This window comes from Myotis brandtii, unplaced genomic scaffold (assembly GCF_000412655.1).
Source record: "Myotis brandtii unplaced genomic scaffold, ASM41265v1 scaffold165, whole genome shotgun sequence".
Lineage (NCBI taxonomy): Eukaryota > Metazoa > Chordata > Mammalia > Chiroptera > Vespertilionidae > Myotis > Myotis brandtii.
The window spans coordinates 10,494,372-10,514,567 of NW_005356042.1; the positions used below are offsets into that span (position 1 = coordinate 10,494,372).

Below are 20,196 nucleotides of genomic sequence, written 5' to 3' on the forward strand. Positions count from 1 at the left end.
AGAGCCCTCGGACCGCGCCTGCGCCATCCTCGGCGCGAGGGGCCGGTACCTTTAAGGAGCCGCGGCATTGCGTCATTTTTCCGCGACGCCCCCACGCTCTTGCTCCCGCCCTCTCGCCCGCCATCGCTGGATGCAGCCAATCAGAAGCGTCATTCCCCGGTAGGGCCCTCGGGTGCTGCCCCCGCGCCGTCAGAGGCTGTCCACGGCCGGGAGGGATCGCTGCGGCGCCGGAGGGCTTTGCGGCCGGCGGGGACTCTGTGGTGGAGCCGGTGGCCTCTGGACCCCCGAGTCTCGGCTCCTGCGCTCTAGCTGTGGCCACGGGCACGGTGCCCATCCTCACCTCTCCGTCTGCAGCCTGAAGACGATGACTTCTTAGTGTTGTGGACTAGCCTGTGAGCAAGGACGCAGTAGGTGTAGTTCTCATTCTGTTTGAGAGAAAAGCCGCTTCCCAAGTAAGAGCCGAGACGCGAGAACACAGGCTCTGAAAGAGCGATTAGGTTGCGGCCTAGGGAGGAGAGATAGCAGAGGAAGCTGGAGAAGGAAGCGGCAGGTCTTGCGTTCTGCAGGGCCTCCTTGGCCGTGGGAAGGGAGTTGGTCTTGGTTCCTGCAGGTGTTAGGAACCGAGAAAGGGCTTTGAGCGGGTGGTGGTGGTTGTTATAAAGATCACTCCGCGGCTGCATGGAGAGAGAGAGAGAGAGAGAGAGGGGGAGTGTTCGTGTGTTCCAGAGACAGAATGATGCTTCTGTATTGCAGTACTTGAGGGAAGGGAACGGTGGCCTAGAAGGAAGGCTGATGATGGCGGTGGACAACAGTGGATGGCTTGCAAAGAGTAGACAGGATTGTGAGGGAGGGGAGTCCAGGATAATGTTCTGGGTTGAGTAATTGCCTGGGTGTTGGGACCTTTCAGAGAGAGAGGCAACGCTGAAGGGGCGGAAGCGAGAGAGGCTAGACATCATCGGTGACAGGAAGCCACCCTGGGTCCGCTTGACTGTTAGGGCGAGCCCTGTTCTGTCCGAGGTTTGCCCGGAGGCTGCTAAGGGCACGTGGGAATGGGGAATGTAGCCGCCAATTCCTGCAAACAGGTGCTCAATAAGCTTCTAAAGAAATCGCAATTTTACGAGGACCAAGGGCCAGAAGAATGTGACCCGCGTTCCAGATAAGGCGGGATGTGGTTCTCAAGGGATCAGCTCAGCCTTTTCTTTCAGCCCAAGGCTCCGATAAAGTCTTGGGTCTTTACCCTGAATCAGCCAAGGCTCTGCAGTTGCTGGTAGGAATCAGAGTATATAACTCCGCTGGAGTCACTGGCAAAAGGATAGATGAGAAGAAGGATGTTACCCGTGAAAGATCCAGAAATGCACAGTCCCTTCTTCAAACACAGCTCAGTATTTATGGGTGAAATGACAAAAATGTTTAGCATTAGCTTCAAAACAAAAGGAAGGGATGGAGGGAAGCAGGTGGGGGTACAGGTGAATCAAAAGTGGCTGTGAATGATTGGTTGTTAAAGCCGGGTTATGGGTACATGAAGGTTTGTTGTACTAGTCTCTGTATGTTTATGTTGTAAAATAAGTAAAAAACAAGATAAGCAACTCAAGCCTTTCTTCACCATGATACCTGCCCAGTATCCCAGGGAGCAATCAACACTGTTCTCCCAAGTTGTTGCTGTGTTTCGAACATTGCTTTGGCAGGAAACTTATTGTAATGAGTTTATTTATTCATGTCACCTGCTAGCTTGTGTATTTTAGTGTGTCTCTGTTTCCAAGTGCCAAGTACAGTGCCTAGTAGTGCTCAGTGAATGTTGGATGGAGGGATTACTATTTTTTAATTGATTTTAGAGAGCGAGGAAGGAAGGAAGGAAGGAAGGAAGGAAGGAAGGAAAAGAGAACATCGATATGAAAGAGAGATATCAGGAGGTTGCCTCCTGTATGTGCCCTGACTTGGAATCAAATCCACAATCTCACAACCTTCTGGTGCACGAGACAACACTCCAACCAACTGAGCCACATGGGCTAGGGCAGGTAGATGGAGGAATCTAAAAAAACTGTGAATACCAGGCACTTAATAAATGTTTTCTGAATCGCATTCTATATTTTTAGTGTATTTGTCTTTTTTTCTCAGCTGGGTTGTTTTTAAGGTCAAAATGATACCCAGGACAGAGAGAGTTCTCTATACCATGTAGACATTTGATGGGTTCTTATTGATTCATTGCTTGGAATGCTGGTCTACTCTTCAAATGTCAGAGGTTCCAAAACAAAACAAAGAGCTCAAATAACAGAATCACCCTCAGGTAACCAGTTATCCCGGAATGGGAGTGTTGCCTTAATTGAAGAGGTGAGTGGGGATTAGTCAGGCAGGCCCTTCCTGGTAAGGATGAACCTTCTCTGATGTTTTGACAGAAGGAAGGAATGAGAGGGCCTGGTTAGAGGGTTGTAGACAGACCAGCATCACTGAGGTGCAAGGTAGTTGCTGGCTTCAGAGGGTCACCCATGCAACAGGCAGCTAATCAGCAGAAGAACTTGTATATGCTTTCAATACCACCCTCACTGCAGTATTCCCCACCAACCCACCTGCCTGAATAACTCACATTCATCCTTCAAAACCCAGCTCAAAATGACCTTCAGGGAACCTCCAACCAGCTTCTCATGGCAGAGTCCCCATGCTATGCCATGTTCATGTGTTCTGTGCTGCATTGCCTTCACCGCACTGTAATTAACTGGTTTATAAGTTGGTTTGTGTGCTTCTCCAGAGTGCTTAGTGGGTGCCCCCTCGTTCTTTTACTTAATTAGTTAGAGGTAGCAAGTTGAGTAATTGAGCAGGAGAGGCAGGATATAACACAATAGGGGTAGGTGGGATTACAGGGAGCTGAAGGACACACACCCGTCTCAAGTGGGAGGATGCTCCTCAGCTGATTGCACGTGCCCAGTGGTGCCAAATCCAGCCATTTTTCAAGAGATCTGAACATTTAGATTCACATATTGGATGTTTTTTCCAACATTAGCCACTAATTCCATTTGGGAAATAAAGATGCAGCATATGTCTGCAGGCAGGATCTGGTTTTAATTCATTCCCAGAGGTAATCAGAAACCCATCTCGGTTTACTGAGAAGTGAGTTAACAATCAAAAGGATGCTGAGCTCTCAATAGACATTGTTGAGTTGAACTCAAGTGCCCCAAGAAAACTCATCCTAGTGTTCTAGGAAAGGAAGAAGGATTTTGGGGAGGGGCAGAGCCTACCCTCCCATCTGCTGTAGGAGCCACTCCTGGTTGGGCAATGGACTGTTTTGCAGCCTTTCTTGATATTGCTCAAACTGAGCTGGCTTTGATATTGTTTATGGCCATCAGAATGGTGTATTTGTTGTTATTGTCTCTCTACATTCCATAGATGTAAGACACCAGCTATTGTGAAACATATAATCTAAGAGATCCAATATCATCCCAGCAGTTTCAGTCTCTGGTGACTATAACTGTCCCCTTCTGGTTTAGAGGCTAAACAACCCCCAGAAATAGGACTTGTTTTTGTTTTGTTTTTGGTTTAAAGGATGTTCACAAGATATTAACAGTAGTCACTCATTCAACAGATATTAAGCACCTTCAGATACAATGATGGTGAAAACATAATTACCTCAGTGGTATCATTGTAGAGATTTTTTACTCTCTGTGCTTTTCTGATCATGTATCATTTTTTACAATCAGAAAAAAATAAGAAAATAATTTCACTCGCAAAAAGAAAAGAGAACAGTTTTGCTTTGCTTTGAAAAAATGATCCCCCAAAGAAGAGAAGAATCACCCTGGGGTTTTATTTTTTAATAAATGTTAAAAAGAGGAATGGGAATCCAGTAAAAGAACTAATACAAAGGGAAAAAAATGAATAGTTTGAAAGCTCCTTACAAGTCATCAAATCCAGTGGATTTATTTTATTGAAGAGAAAACTTAAGATGAGCACACAGCTTGGTCAGGGTCATACATGTGACCTCGTCGGGCGGAACAGACAGCCCCAGAGCTTCTGCCTCCCAGCTCTGTAAGCTTTTCCATTACACCAACTTGACTCTTTGTAAACATTAATTTGGTTGAGACAGTCTCTTCTGATTCATTTTAAGGCGGTCTGCATATATTTTATTGGGTAAATCTGCCATTTATCCAAATCTATATATAGCCCATTTCTTTCCAAAAATCTAAGCTCTTCCAAATTGCTGAGTCAGAGAACATCTCAGTATTTATAACCCTTTAGTTGCTTCTTTATATTTAGACAATATTCAGAGAAGTGTCTCAGAAACCAGTGAACTAAGTTGTAATGAAGGTAGTGACTGTTTCTGTCGAAATCGATGCTATACTCCTTAGCACCCAGCACAATGCCTGACACATAGTTAGGTGCTCAATAAGTACTTGCCAAATGAATAAATGTGAATGGGTAGGAGAACTGAGATTTTTCTATCCATAAGGGATTACTTAAGATGTTGTTTTCCATAAGTCCCCACTGAACTCCAAGCTGGTACAGCTAACAGCCTACCTGACATCTTCAGTTGAATATCTAATAAACACCTGCAACTTAACATGTCAGAGTTAAACTTCTGATTTTACCCCTTAAACCTAATCATTCTCCAAATAAATGGCAGCACCAAAGGACAGAAACTTAAGGACAATCTGGACCTCTGTCTCTCACACCTTTCATCCAATTCACCAACAAACCCTGCAGCTCTTCCTACATACAGACTGTCTCCTGAATCCTGCCTTGTCTCACAACCTCCACCAGTACCACCCTGGTCCAGATGCTAACTCCACCTGGACTCCTGTAATAGCCTCCTAGCTGCTCTCCCTGATTCTCCTCTTACCCCTTTAATCAGATCGAGTTAATCTGTCATTCCCCAGTGCAAAACCCTCCAATGGCTTCTCATCAAACTTAGAAAAAAAATCCAAAGTCCTTACCATGCCTTACAGATCCTATATGATCTGGCCTTGTACTTCCTCTGTGACCTTGTTTCCTAACACTCCTCTCCCTCCGTGTGCACTAACCAAAAGGGCGAATTTGCTCTTCCTTGAATAGGCCTTGCATATGCCCACCCCAGGGCCTTTTCATCAGCTGATTTCTCAGCCCGAAAGTTTCTTTCCTCATTCTCATAGCTTGCTTTTTCCTTCTACTTAGATCAGAGCTCAGATGTCATCTCATCAGAAAGGCCTTCTCTTATCTTGTATAATGCCTCCCCTTAACCTGTTCCATTTTTCTTCATTGCATTTAATTACTACCCAATATACATGTTTATGTATTGTGTGTCTCCTACTATAATACAGGTTTCATGAGGTCTGGCAGGAACTATTTTGTTTATCACAGCCTTTAAAACAGTGCATGGGATATAATATGTACTCAATAAACATACTGAAAAGAAGGAAGAAAGAGGAAGAAAGGTAGGGAGGAAGAGAGGAGAGGAGAGGAGGGGAGAAGAAAGAAGAGAGGGAGGTGAGGGAGAAAGATAAAGCTTACTGGACCTTTTCATCCCTTGCTGTCTAACCTGACATTACCAATCTTACAGGAAGATGAATTATCAAGAATGATTCAAAGGACCTGAAAGGAAACTTCCAAACCTTAGAAGGTTACAATATAACAGCCCTGGGCATAGGTTGCCCCAATAATGTCTTCCAAACTAAGTCCAGTGCAAGGAACTTTATTTCACTTCCTAAAGGTACACCACTTTGCACTTGTACTCTGTAAATTTGATTTGGGTGTTGGATATTGTTTATATACCCAAAAGCATGTAAAAGATAGTGAATTTTTGTCCTCCCCCTAAAATTCTAGCCAATACACTTAGATCTGTTTAAACATCTGTGAAGTCATTTGAGTTTTTTTAATTCATTGGTTTTCCTCACTGCCTCCCCTCTCTTTCTTCTATCCTTGGAGACTCTGACTAAGTTATTCCCCTTCTTCAGTCTCTTCTTCTGTACAACTGGGATAATCATAATAACTTCTAGAGCAGGGGTGGGCAAACTTTTTGACTCGAGAGCCACAATGGGTTCTTAAACTGGACCGGAGGGCCGGAACAAAAGCATGGATGGAGTGTTTGTGTGACTAATATAAATTCAAAGTAAACATCATTACATAAAAGGGTACGGTCTTTTTTTTTTTTGTTTTATTCTTTTCAAACGGGCCGGATCCGGCCCACGGGCCGTCGTTTGCCCACGGCTGTTCTAGAGAGTGGTTGTGAGGATTAAATGAGAGGATAGGAGTAGTGCTGACAACAGGGTCTGGCACATAGTAGGTGCTCAATAAATGCTAAGTGTTGTTATGTTTATTATCAATCACCATTCTTGCCCAGCTTCTAGTTTACTTTCAAGTAAAAAATCTAGTCTCTTCACCTCTACAGTCAGGGCCCTACCAGCTACATCCTCTCCAGGTCTGAGTTGACAACCTCACTTCTTGTTTCTCCCTGACATTAATGCTAGGCTTTAGGTGAACTTAATTTATTTTCTAACTCCATCTGACATTTAAATTTCCTACTCCAGTCCTTTAGACATCTCATTTGACTCCTTTTCTTTCATGCTCCAGCCTTTAATTTTATTTTTTAACATTTAAATTCATCTGATATTTTCTGAAATATGTTAGACCTCTTTAGCCAGCAAGTTTTGAAACTAATTAACTTTCACATTTTTAAATGCTTTTTAGTGATTTTACAGAGAGGAAGTGAGAAGGAGAGAAAGAAACATGGATGTGAGTTGCCTCCTGTCAGCACCCCTACTGGGGACCAAACCTGAAACCTGGGAATATGCCCTGACTGGGAGTCAAACTAGCAACCTTTTGGTGCACGGGACAATGCTCAACCAGATGGCCACACTGGCCAGGGCTCTTTTTAAAAAAAATCTTTAAAAAAACATCTTTATTGAGATATATCATGCAGTAAATTGTTCCATATGGATACACCTGTGAAATCACCAAGTGATTCACAGATCAAGATAAAAAAACATTTCCAGTAACAGAGAAGGTTCCCTCAAGTCCATTTCCAGTCAATACCTCCCAAAGGAAACCACTGCTCTGACAATATTGCTATTGATTAGTTTTTACTGTTCTTTAGCTTTTCTCACTCAATACTACATCTTTGAAATTCTTCCATTTTGCTGCTTGTGCATTTAGCTTTTCTCACTCAATACAGGGTCTTTGAAATACTTCCATTTTATTACTGGGACTATACCATTGTGCAAATATGCCACAATTTACCCATTTTTTGTTGATGGATATTTGGATTGTTTCCAGTTTGGGGCTGTTATAATAAAGCTGTATGAACATCCTTAAACAAGTCATCAGGTGGATATAGCGCTCTTTTCTCTTGTAGCTGTGCCCAGGTTCAGTTGCTGGATCATAGGGTGAGCATATGTTCAGCTTTAGCAAATCCTGCCAAACAGTTTTCCAGAAAGATTGTATCAAATTATACTCCCACCAGTCACATGTGAGAGGTCCAGTTGCTCCACATCCTTAAGTAATTGATGGTGTCAGTCTTTTAATTACCATTCTGCTGGGTGTGAAGTGATATCTTGTTTTAATTTCCCTGAGAATAATGATGTTGAGCACCATTTTATATGTTTTTGACCACTTGGATAACTTTTTAAAAAGTATTTGTTCGAGTTTTGCATCATTTTAAAAAATGGAATTTTAATTTGATTTTTAGGAAGAGTTCTTTATTATATATATATATGGAAACAAATTTCTCCTCCCAATCTGTGACTCACTTTTTCACTCTCCTACTGATGTCTTTGATGAACAGACATTATTTTTTTCTTTTTGAAAAAAATTTTTTATTGAATTTATTGGGGTTACATTGGTAAATAAAATTATATAGGTTTCAGTTTTACAATTCTATTAACACATCATCTGTATATTGTATTGTGTGTTCATCACTCCAGGTCAAGTCTCCTTCCATCACCATTTATCTCCTGCTTTACCCTCTTCTACTCTCCCAGCCCCTTTTCCTCTGGTAATCACCATACTGTTGTCTGTATCTATGAGTTTTGTTTTGTGCGTAATCCCTTCACCTTTTTCTCCCAACCTCCTAACCCCCTTTCCCTTTGACAGCTGCCAATCTGTTCTCTGTATCTATGAGTCTGTTTCTATTTTGTTAGTTAGTTTATTTTGTTCACTAGATTTCACATATAAGTGAAATCGTATGGTATTTGCTTTTCTCTGGCTGGCTTATTTCACTTAGCATAATACTGTCCAGGTCCATCCATGATGTATTTTTTTATGGCTGAAAAGTATTCCACTAAATGTACCACAGCTTTTTTAATATACTTATCTACTGATGGGCACTTGGGCTGCTTCCAAGTCTTGGCTATTGTAAATAACACTCCAATGAACATAGGGGTGCATATATCCTTTCAAATTAATAGAACAGTCATTCTTAATTTTAATGAAGTTTGATTTATCAGCCTTCTCTTTTTAAAAATATGTTTTCTTGATTTTAGAGAGAGCGAGGAAAGGAGAGAGAGAAAAACAGAGGTGGTGCTGGAGCAGCGAGCCTCCTTCACATCCCCACTGGGGATCGAGCCTGCAACCTGGACATGTGCTCTGATCCGGAATCAAACTAGTGACCTTTTGGTGCATGGGACTAAGCTCAACCAACTGTGCCACACTGGCCAAGGCTCAGCCTTCTCTTTTATGGTGAGTTCTGTTTGGAAATCTTTGTAATCATGATACTATCCTCCTATGCTTTCTTCTAGAAGCTTTTCTTTTCTCTTTCACATTTAGGTCTATGATCCACCTCAAATGCATGCATTTCTTTAAAAAACAACAACAACAACAACTCAGAATTCAGTTTTTCAGAGACTCACTCATTCATTCATTCATTCATTCCTTCAATCACTTATTCATTTAACAGAATTTTTAATCACCTATCATATATCAGGCACTTGTGAGAGAACAAAAGCAATTAGAGTCAACATTTAAGGCACTTATTGGCCAGCAGGGGAAAGGGTGAGACTTGCACATAAACAACATCTAGAAAGTAGTAATTTAGTTGGAAAATATGAGATGGCCTAATTATTCAGATGTGCCGCCCAGAGTCCTTTTCTCTTTGAACACAGGCAGAGAGATTACATTTCCTACATGCCAGTGATCCTGTCTTTCTCGTCCTTCATTGGCCCCCATGTCCTCCAAGTAAAAGCCCTAGTCCCTGTGCTTGGTACATGAGGTGTCCCACCATCTGGCCCCTCCTCACTCCTGACCCTCATCTTCTAGACCCCTCCATCTCCATCCCACAGCCTCTGCACAGACACCTGAACTCCTGAGCAGAGCGAGCTGTTCATCCTGCCAGCTCTTTGTCTCTGCTTTCCTTCTGCCTGGATTCCTCCCATGACACTGATGTCTGAATATCTGCTCACTGCTCCAGCACCACCTCTGTGAAGCCTCTCCTGGTTCCTTTCTGTCTCATTGTTTGTGCCTTGAAGTCTACCTCTGGAGCCAGACTGGTAGGTTTGAGCCCCGCTTGTCACTTTCCAGCTCTGTGACCCTGGGCATGTTACCTAAACTGCCAACCAAGTCTCATGTTCTTCAGTGGGAATGGTTGTGGATCCTGGTATGGATGGTTTTGTGCAGAATAAATGAGATTATCCAGGTGCAATTGTTTAACACAGTGTCTAGCACATAGTAAGGGCTCAGTAATTATTTGCTTAAAAAACAATAAAAATAGTTCTAACCATCATACAAATGACGTTTATCAGCTAATATATTGGTCTTTTCAGTAGACAGGTGTTTTCTTTAGATTATAAATCACTTCCTTAATTTTTCTACAATTGCCACTGGGACTAGTACCCACCTGTGGAGGTCCTAGTGCAGTTCTCTATGCAGGGAGCTTTATGTCCATTACCCCAGTGAATCTTTACAGTAACTTACAAGGTAAGGACTAGGATCTCCAGGCTATGGTTTAAAAAACTGAGGTTGAAACTCTGTCCCGTGTCCCTCAGCTGATTTGTTGAGGAACCAGGATTTTGACTCCCTGCTTCATTGCAAAGTTTGTGAGCTACTAATTACATATCCCATCACATCACAGTGAGCTCACATTTGATGAATAGAATGGAGTCTAATAAACCCAGAACCTACCCAAGTTTGGTAAAAGGAGCATGGGCTTATCTGCACTGCTAAGTCTCGAATGTGACCATCAAAGGTCAAGCAACCAGAGGCTGAGACCCTCCCGGCAAACAGATAGCATCTAGAGCAGGTGCTTTCCACTTTTCCCTCTTGGGAAATGGCGGTTTCATCATCAATAATTTATACTTTGTGACTTCAAGGTGTGCTCTTTAATTGACACAATGCTACCTTTCCAGAGGAACAGGTTGTCACTTTTCACAAAATTTGCCCTATTTAATGAAACTTTGTTGTCTAATTACAGACCATTTCCTCTATTGCTGTATCACAGTCCCAACCAGCAGTCTTAGGAAGATTGTTTTCAAGCAGATTCTGGAACCTTGACCTCTCCAGCCCAATTGTAAGTATCTTGAGAGCTGGGACCCCATCGTACTTGTCTGTATCTCCCAGGCCACCTGACTTGGTTAGGCAGGAATTCAATAATTATGTTTACTTGTTTCATGCTGGGTACTGGGCTAGGCCTTGGGAGGGAGAAAGGAGGAAGCAGATTCAGATCTTGCCCTCCAGGAGCTTCTGGTCCAACCCAGAAGATAAGACTCAAACATAAGCAACAAACATCTGATATGGGAAATGGGGGATGTGGTAGGGATTGTAGCAGAGAGCTACACTGGGGTACACCCCCGTCCCAAAGCATCGCTTGTACTTCAAGATTACTGGGGGATGCTCGGCTGGCATGGCTCAGTGGTTGAGCGTCAACCGATGAATTGGGAAGTCACAGTTCAATTCCCAGTCAGGGCACATGCCCAGGTTGCAGGCTCGATCTCCAGTGTGGAGCATGCAGAAAGCAGCCTATCAGTGATTCTTTCTCACCATTGATGTTTCTATCTCTCCTCCTTTCCTCTCTGAAATCTATAAAAAATATTTTTTAAAAAAGATTGCTGGAGAATTCTTTGCAAGTATGAGCATGTTACAGTTCTATAACATATCATCTGTTATGTGCATGCATTTTAGGTAAAACAAATTTCAAGGTGCTATATTTGGTAGACCCATCCCCCTGCCTTCCTCCTAGGCTAGGTGGCTCCCTCTCCTCTGTCTTGAGGAATGTTTTGGTGGGTGATAAGCATGACTATTGGAATCAGGCAGAATTAGGTTTTCAATCACTTTCCAGCTATGTGAATTTGAGCAAGTGGTCTGAGCTCTCTGAACATGAGTTTATTCATGATTTTATGAGGTTTATGAAAATCAGTGTTTTACATAAAGCTTTTGTCATATATACAGTAGCTTTTATGCATGTTGTGAAGAAATGAATGTTCATGGGACAGATGGATGGATGGATGGACAGATGGATGGAGTAGAGAACAAGTCAGTCTGTTGCCACATAGCAAGGAAAAAAAAGGCACATATTCCCTTGGTCATTAATACTTTGCAATTCTATGGCATTTTGTACCCTTGAAGCACTTTCGTATTCACACAAAAATCAAAGAAAGTAGAGCCATCTCAATTCTGCCTCTGAGAAAAAAATGAGGCCTCAAGAAAAGCCCAGAGTCTTGCCAAAACTGAGATTGGTCAACTTGAAACTGCACCTGGTTCAGCATTTTTAACACAATAACTTGGGGACGTGTTAGGGGGTGAGGATGAGGACATGCCTTTCAAATTACTGCCTTTCCTTTCTGAGCTGTGTACAGCCTGCTAATTGAGCTACATGTCATGGGCCATAAAGTTCCAGAATCCACACAGCTGGGGCAGGGCAGAAGTTCTTCACTTTCCCTGTTGAGAAACTGAACCAAGCTATGGACTTGAATCTCCTTAACATACATACACACATAAATTCACATGCAACTTCAGGAAGCCTGTGGGCACCCTGAAGGCCCTCTACCATGCCCCCTCAGGTGCTCAAGACCCCTCTACAGCAGACATCCTGAGCCTGACCAACTGCAGAAACCACAAACTCATTAGCTCCAGGCAGAGGAGTAGAAACAGTACATCCAACGTAGCAAACCTCAGCAACTTCAGCCAGGGCCAGCCTACACTCCCAACTCTGCAATCATCTCAATTGTGGAAAGTTTATCTTTCAATGAATATCCAAAGCCAAGCCATCCTTTTCCCTACCAGCTTTTGGAAAGTTTTGGTGGAAATCAAAATTGAGGTCATCTGTGTTTTAGAGATGAAAATTGCCAGCGTGTTAATGGAACAGGGTGGAGACTGGTGAATAGGATAACACATAGTTATCTAGAATCAACTGGCTTCACCAAGGGCAATGCCTTCGCTGTCATGTAAGCCATGATCAGGTGTGAAAGATAAAGAACCAGACTCGCTGCTGGAAGGAAACTTGTTAAGGTCATTCACATACTCATTCAACACTTGTGTATTGAGCAGCTACTATGTGCCAGGCACTGTTCTAGACCCCTAAGATATATGTGATACTAAAACAGAGAAAAAATCTTGTCCCACATATAATAATTGAGCTTATATTCTAGTGAGGAAGATGAACAAATACCCCTAAGTGTAATAAATTGTACAGTACGTCAGAAGGCAAAAAGTGCTGGTGGGGAGGGGGAAGAAAGGAAGTCAATCAGGATTAAGGGATGGGGGGGCAGTGTGATGGAGGAAGCAAGTTGCAATGTTGCAATAGGGTCAGGAAATCTTCATTGAAGGTAAGACTTGGGTGAGGTTTGGGCAAGGCTTGAAGACAAGGAGGCTGCCAAGAAGATGCCAATAACAACACTAAATGGCTAATATTCAGGCATTCACTCACAAGTATGTATTGGGTGCATTAAGATCTGCTTGAGGTAGGCTGAATAACAGCCCCCAAACACACCCAGGCCCTAATTCCTGGAACCTGTGAATGTCACCTTTAGGGCAAAAGGAACTTTGCAGATGTCATAAAGTTAAGGATTTTTTTTAAAAAAAAAAATTCTTTTACTTTAAAATGTTTTTTTGATTTGAGATAGAGAGAGGGGGAGAGAAACATGGATCAGAAAGCACCATGGATTGGCTGCCTCCTGCATGCCCCCTACTGAGGATCAAGCCCACAACCCGGGAAAGTGCCCTGACCAGGAATTGAACTGGCAACCTCTTGGTGCATGGGACGACGCTCAACCAACTGAGGACACCAGCTAGGGCAAGTTAAGGATTTTATGATAGGGATATTATCCAGGATTTTCCGGCAGGCCCTAAATGTATGCATTAGGGGCCTTATAAGCGGGAAACGGAGACTTGACTATAGAAGGGAAGAAAGTGATGTGACTATGGAAGGAGGGGGAGAAGGGTAATGTGATGTGATGTGATGTGATGTGATATGATGTGAAGCCGCCAGCCAAGGAATGAGGAAGCTGGTAAAGTCAAGCAAACAGACTCTCCCCTAGAGCCTCCTTCTGACACCTTCATGTTATTCCCATAGAACTCATTTGGACTGCTGACCTCCAGAACTGTAAGCATAAACCTGTGCTGCTTTACACCTCCACATTTGTGGAAATTTGTTGAAGCAAATTACTACAAGTGCTATTGTAGACAAGGATATAGTAATGCGCCAAAGTGACAAAAATCCCTGCCATGTGACGTCCTATCCTTGACCACTTGTTCTGTGCCCTGGATACGCAGAATCCCTTTGCACACCAGTGCTAGGAGATGGTTGTTACACGAGGCTGTGTAACTCAGAGACCCTGTTCTTTAACCATCTGAGGGTCTTCTGGTCATGCCCGATTAGACTGGGTTTGTGGCTCTATTTGCTCATGTCACCTCCGATGCCATTGGACTCCTACGTGGATTGTACTATTCTGGGTGCCTGGGAAGCTAACCCCTTCTTCTCTCACCACACCAGGAGTAAGGCTCTTCCCAAAGAAAGGGTGACATCCTTCATTCAAGGTTATATGAATAGCATCCTCTACGTGAATTGCCCACATAATCTTAGCTAACTCAGAGGTGGGACTATGTGGCAGGCACTTCTGCTATGGGTTTTCAGAACATAAATTTAGCCCTATAAGGTGGGTTTTTAGTATTCTCCCCATTTCACAGATGAGAAAACACAGGCACAGAGAGATTAAATAACGGTCAAAGATCATATGATCAGTAAGGGTTGGGTGCCAAGATTCAACCTCTTCACTGCTTTTAAGGCTTGTTAATAAAAATTAAGTTTTATTGAGCATCTACTATGTGTCAGATACTCTTCATTTAAGCTTCACAACAACTCTTTGAATGAGAGAAAAGTACTATGTCTATTTTATGGATGATGAAACTGAGGACAAAGAGGATAAAACCCAGGCTGTGAACCTGGAGCCCATTCTCACCTATTGTGCTGTCATGTAACTTAAGCACCCACTTTGTCCCAGGAACTGTACCAAGCCCCTAAGATGAAGACGTGAATAAGATTAAGTCAATAAAAGTAAATGGTTAAGAAGTTGAACTTTGTACTAGACTCATTGGGGTGATTACTTCATAGGTTATAAATATGTCTAATCACTGTATTGTATACCTGAAGCTAACATAATATTATACATGGGAACTATAATTGAAATTTTAAAAAATTTTAAATAAGAAAATAAAAATGCCCCCCCCTCCATCCCAAAGAAATTGGATTTTGGAGTCACAGGAACCATCTGTTTGATCTTGGACAAGTTACTTAACTGTTCTGATACTCAGTTTTCTCATCCATAAAATGGGAATGGCACTAGGATTTACCTCAGGGTTGTTGTGAGGATTACATGAGAACCACCATGTGAAGTGCTTAAGCACAGTTTTTGGCACAGCGTGAATTGTCAATACACATCAGTTGTTGTCATATTATTGCTATTATTATTATAAGAAAGCTCAGTTCCTGGCCTTAAATAGAGAAGAATGCACCAACGATGTAGACGTTAATTATAATGGTAATTTAGAGAACCCTGACCTAGGGTAAAACCTCTTGTTTGCTTAACCCAAATGTCAGACTGAAGGGGAAATCAGGGAACCCATCCATGCCTTTCACCTGTCCCAAAGACACCTGGAATAGAGTAGGAGATCTAGGAACATTGGTCACTTTTAATCCTCTTGGAACACAGTGGGTGTACTTAAAGAAAGAAAATTCTAGCCCAGCCGGCGTGGCTCAGTGGTTGAGTGTCAATCTGTGAACCAGGAGATCTTGGTTCAATTCCAGGTCGGGGCATATGCCGGGGTTGCGGGCTCGGTCCCCAGTTGGGGGCATGCAGGAGGCAGCTAATCAATGATTCTCTCTTATCATTGATGTTTCTATCTCTCCCTCTCCCTTCTTCTCTGAAATCAATAAAAAATATTTTTTTAAAAAAGAAAATTCTAGAAAATCCCACCAGGGTGTATGAGTCTGACTTGAGCACTTATATGCTGGACTCACCTGGTGCTCCACCAGGACCCTGTGACGGAGATGAGGAAGAGTTCTAAACCTCCATTGCAGAAAGAGCCATGGCAACCACCACTGACAGAGGATTCCGTCTTGGTCTCCAGGTCTGTGAACCAAGGCTTTGCTGGGACCAGTAGAGGACTGCCCCAGAGTTGTTTCTCACTGGTTGAAGGAAACATCTTCTAGGGAATGATGGAGAAATAGGGGCTACATTTTTTCCCTTCCTGGAAGATTTATAAACCCTAAAATGTGACTTTTATGCTGGGACTACAAGATATCCATATGCAAAAGAATGAAGTAGGACCCCTACCTCATACTGTATATAAAATTTAACTTGAAATGGATCACAGTGCTAAATGTAAGTGCTAAAACTGTAAAATTAATAGAAGAACACATAGGAGTAAATCTTTGGGACTTTAGCTTGAGCAACCATTTCTTAGATTTGACACCAAAAGCAGAAAAAATAAAAATTAGATAAATTGGACTTCATAAAACTTTAAAAATTGGTGTATGTCCAAGGGCACCATTAAGAAAGTGAAAAGACTACACACAGAATAGGTGAAAATATTGCAGATCATATGTTTATAAGGGACTTAAATCCACAATATATACAGAACTCTTACAATTCAACAATAGAAAGACAAATACCTCAGTTTATAAATGGCAAAGGGTTAAGAGGTTAACCAAAGAACTTACATACTTATATGCACAGCCCATGGACACAGACAATAGTGTGGTGAAAACCTGGGTGGGGTAGGAGCTGGGTGGAGGGGGGCAAAGGAAAGGGAAATGGGGATGTCTGTAATACTGTCAACAATAAAAATGTACATTAAAAAATAAAAACGACAAAGGATTCGAGTGGATATTTCCCCAAAGACAATGTACAAATGACCAGTAAACACATGTGAGATGTTCAACAGCATTAGTTATTAGGGAAATGCAAATCAAAACCACAATGAGACTCCATTGTATCTAGGACGACTAAAATAAAAACAGCAGACAATAACCAAGGAGGGAGGATGTGGACATACTGAAACTCTCATACCTTGCTGGTAGAATTGTAAAATGGTGTAGCCACTTTGAAAACCAGTTTGGGAGTTTCTCAAAATGTTAAACATAGAGTTATCATATGACACAGCAATTTCACTCCTAGGAATAGATTCAAAGAGAACTAAAAACATATGTTCACATAAAAAGTTTACACATGAATGTTCACAGCAGCCTTATTCATGATAGTCCCAAAAAGGAAACAACTCAAATATCTACCAGCTGACAAATGGATAAGCAAAATATGGTCTGTTCATACAGTGGAGTGTTACTTAGACAAAAAAGGAATGAAGTACTAGTTCATGTGACAACATAGAGAAATTTGAAAACATTATGCTAAGTGAAAGCAGCCAGTCACAAAGAACCCAAACATTGTATGATTCAATGTATATGAAATGTCCAGAATAGGCAAATCTATATATAAAGTAGAAAGTAGGTTTGTGGTTGCCTAGAACTGGGGAAGAGGGGTGCAGAATAAGGGGTGACTGCTAATGGGTACAGGGTTCCTTTTGGGAGGTGATGAAAATGTTCTAAAATTAGTGGCAATAGTTGCACAATTTAAAATATACTGAAACCTTTAAATGAGTGGATTTTTATGGTATGTGAATTAGATCTCAAAAAAAAAGGTATTATTTTCAAAAATGACTGTCCATCCTTGAAGAAGTCACTGGAGACTTCTCTTCAGTTAATGCCAATTCCATGTCACCTGAGAATAGATAAATTGGGGGTCTGGTTGGAACTTGTCTTTTCTATGGTCCTCCTTTTTCAAGTTTCCCATGTTGTCTCCTGATTCCAGATCCAGGCACCGCCCCTTTCTTTATCGGGATCACCCATATCACCTAGTTACCTGGTACTATCCTTCACATGTCAGCCATCCCTGGCTCCCAACACAGCATTTTCTTATCCCCATTCCACTGAATTGTGTTGGCTTGTTTCCTTGGTACTGTGTCCTGTACTATGCCATTCGCTCCCTGAGGACAGTTGAGATACTGGTTTTGCTTACCATTACATGCCAACACGAAATGAATGAATGAATGAATGAATGAATGAAAATATATGACTGAAAAGAACAAGTATATGTATTGAGTGGAAAGATACAGAGAATAAGAAAGAATAAGGAAATGGAAGAAGGGGAGATTTGGACTAAAGTCATATTAGCATGTACCCATACCCACTTTTTTTCTGTTTCTGAGAAATAAGGATTTCTCGGCCCTACAGCCACGTTGACCATTTGAGTCTCTCAGATTCTAGAATGGCTACTTGGTTTCCTATGAATCAAACCAAACCCATTGGCCTTTCAAAGAACACCCTAAACCTTGTTTTTCTAACTTTGGCTCAGAAATCCTAAATTGGGAATCTAGCCAAAGAAAATAACAAGCACCTGAACACAGCCAGGGAGAGGGGTGAGCTCTTGAAACCCAGGCACAGAGCTACTAAACTGGCATGACTTGTAATAGCCCCAAACCACCACCAACTTAAATGTCCAGCAGCAGGGTAGTGCACATCATGTCACTCCCAAAGATGAAGTAATATATACTCATTAGAAGAATTTAGTGACCTGGGAAAATGCGTGAATCATTCGTTGTGAAAAAACGACAACAGGTTATTAACGGACGAGTAGATTAGAAAGTGATTGCTAATATGCAAACTGTACACACAAAAAAATTTTAAACGGGAAAAAATACCCACACCAGAATGATTGAAGGGTTTCCTTTTTGTGGTGTCTTCCTCATTTCTTTTTTTTTTTAAATGTTTTTATTGACTTTAGAGAGAGAGGAAGGGAGGTAGAGATTAAGAGAGAGAAAAACATCAATGTGAGAAAGAAAAAACAGATCAGCTGCCTCCTACATGCCCCCTACTGGGGATGGAGCCCTACTATCAGGAATCGAACAGGTGACCTTTTGGTACAACTGAGCGACACCAGCCAGGGCCTTCATTTCCTTTTCTTAATGTATCCAGGTGTTCTACAATGACCATATAGGACTTTAATAACCAGAGGGAGGGAAATCCCCCAGTTCTCTCACTCCACTGCTGTTTCTTAGGAAATTCACTCTCCACCTGCTTCGTTCACTTAACCCACATCCACCTGCAAATCCTCATCCTGAGCTGCACCCTCAGCCTACAAGGACTTTGCTGGGTGCTTCGTCCAACCACTTCTAGGAAGCCTTTCCTGATCACCAGAAGGAGAAGAGGCTGTCTGGGGCCCCACAATGCCGCCACATATCCCTCTGCTCACCTTGTCTGAGGAAATCTCCAGCTTCTTGGCTGGTGCTTGACCTCAAGAGACCATTTCCTCATGCAGCCCAGCAGCTGGTGTAGCCAGGCCTGTGTGCACCTGCACCTGGCTTATGAGTCTACACTCCTAACCACTATGGAAAGCAGTCTGGCGATTCCTCAAAATATTGAGAATAGAGCTAGCATACGACCCAGCAATCCCTCTCCTGGGTATATACCCAAAAACCTTGAAGTCATATAGTCACAAAGATATATGCACCCCTATGTTTATTGCAGCATTGCTCACGGTGACCAAGACACGGAAACAACCAAAGTGTCCTGTGATAGAGGACTGGATAAGGAAGATGTGGTTCATATACACAATGGAATTCTACTCGGCCATTAGAAAGGATGAAATAGCGCCATTTGCAGCAACATGGATGGACCTTGAAAACACTACGCTAAGTGAAATAAGTCAGTCAGAAAAAGCTAAGAACCATAAGATTTCACTCATATGTGGGATATAAAATGGAAACTCGTGAACAGAAACAGCAGTGTGGTGGTTGCCAGGGGGACGGGGGTGGGAGGTGAAGGAAGTCCTAATATATGGTGACAGAAGATTTGACTTTGGGTGGTGGGCACAGGGTGCAATGCACAGATCTTGTAACATAGAAACCCACACCTGAAACCTTATGCTAATGTTAACCAATGTCACCCCAATAAATTTTTAAAAAATTTTAAATGAACCCCCAGAAAGAAGTTGGTGTTGAGGCCATGGTCTCACCCTTATTGCTGGATGATGAGGAAGGTGGCCATGACTTTTCTGTCTGCATGTCCTGATTTGCCATGGGAAAGACTTCTCATTTAAAAACTACCCAAACAGTCTTCAAACAACTTAAGAAGTGATCAAAGGTGTTTGTCTTTAACCTGGACAAGCAACCTTCTTAATGGAGTCAGCCCAATGCTTGGTAACTTTGGTTGGGAAGAAATGAACACGAACCAATACTGCTGATGTAGCTCGAATGCACTTAGATTTTCCATGAGTTGAGTTGTCTGGGGATATAGATCCAGCTTGTTCCTGAATTGGAATCAACTTAGAGAAACCCTTGAAGGAAAAGGGGAGTGTGTCAGCAAACACTTGAGAGCTTACCGTGTGCCTGTGCTTCCATCTTAGAGCACTTGTGAAATGTTGTGGCTTTCCCAGAGCAATAAACAGCTGAGTGATTTTTCCTGTAGAGCTTCCTGGTCACGTACTCCACCCACCTGGAGCATAACAAGGAAGGCTCAAGGATAGGATGGACTGTCTTGTGGTGCTTTGAAGAAAGGCACATGCGTCTTAGCTCCTGCAGCATTTTGAGCTCATTACCCTGGCCTGTGTATGAAATGCGACGGAATTAAGGTACAAGAAAAGTCAGATATCATGGGAACTAACCTTTGGTGCTTTTGAAACTGAGAAAAAAGGATTTGTTGTGCCAAGCTTCCTCATCAGTCTGGTATTTCACCTCTCATCTTAAACAAGGTAAACAAAC

At 42.3% G+C, this 20,196-nt stretch overlaps 1 long non-coding RNA gene across 2 annotated transcripts; it reads left to right on the forward strand.

The window, feature by feature from the left end:
• The first annotated feature begins 6 nt into the window (after nt 1-6).
• On the forward strand, nt 7-19,056 carry LOC102262554. 2 transcript variants are annotated; one of them, XR_313376.2, is made up of 5 exons: nt 7-452; nt 5,522-5,671; nt 8,439-8,634; nt 10,361-10,456; nt 18,965-19,056. It is a non-coding gene; the product is annotated as an uncharacterized LOC102262554 (long non-coding RNA). The 2 variants fall into 2 exon arrangements; XR_001361352.1 differs by lacking the exon at nt 5,522-5,671 and having other exon boundaries at nt 7-407.
• Nucleotides 19,057-20,196: the final 1,140 nt, after the last annotated feature.